Source organism: Phalaenopsis equestris, unplaced genomic scaffold (assembly GCF_001263595.1).
Source record: "Phalaenopsis equestris unplaced genomic scaffold, ASM126359v1 Scaffold000118, whole genome shotgun sequence".
Classification (NCBI taxonomy): domain Eukaryota; kingdom Viridiplantae; phylum Streptophyta; class Magnoliopsida; order Asparagales; family Orchidaceae; genus Phalaenopsis; species Phalaenopsis equestris.
In genome coordinates, this window is record NW_018164560.1 from 283,950 (window position 1) to 285,023 (window position 1,074).

A 1,074-nucleotide genomic window follows, 5' to 3' on the forward strand; every position below is an offset into this window, starting at 1 on the left:
TTTGAAATTGAAGGTTTGATTGGATTTTAATGTGACTTGGCATCAATTTTTTATATCACAAATGTAGGATGTGTAGTCGAATGACTCAAAATTATTTAATATTCATTCATAGCATCTTATAGCTCAATACATCTACCAAAACATCTTGGTATGTGTTTGAGGCACAGAACTAGGGTTGACAGTGATTCAGCTTTACCCATGACAGCTCGCCGTTGTGTGGCATCCGTTTTGATTTGGGACATTTTCATTGACCATTTTAATGCTTTAAGAGCATGACTTGCCCATTTTAGAGCCTCAAGTGGTCAAAAGAAGTCATAGAACCTTTCTACGTAAGTTTTGGAGAAAATCAAATATAGACTGGTACAACTGCACGGGGTTCTGGAACACCCGTTCACACTAAAGTTCTACAAATGAAACCTCTAAAATTTTTATATTTAACCTGTAATATCATATTTTTAGTGATACATAGATTTTCATAACTTACGGATCCATAAAGTCTTAAAACAGACACCTGAAGGGGAAAATTAGGGTTTGGGTCAAAATTGTCGTAATCGGGTGAAATCCTCATCACTTGACATTATTTGTTCGATTTGACACATCCAAGATGTTTATTGTAATGCCTGGGAATCATATTCAATGAATAGAGGGTCTACCATTATCCAAAAATGCATAAAGGCCTAACCGTATGAACCCTGCAACCCTGGTTAAGAGGTAGCACAAAGCCCTCTTAGGCTTGGGCACATAAACACCTAAACATGGGCACCTAGGCACCCAAGAACTTGGTATACAGAGGATTGGGTGCTTAGGCACCCAAATATGGGTGTCTATGCGCCTAAGCACAAAAAGGTTTGCTTCTTTTGTGGCCACCTGAGAGGTGACACCACATATAGGCGCTAATGCGCCCAAGAATTCGAAGGATGCACTGTTTACTCCCCTTTACCCGAGTGGGTGGCATTTAAATGCCAAATATGAGCATCTGTGTGCCTAAGATATAGAATGAGCATTTTTATGTTTGCCGACTGAGAAGGTGGTGCATATGTGTCGGTTTGGGGCGCTTAAGCGTCCCATTTGCAT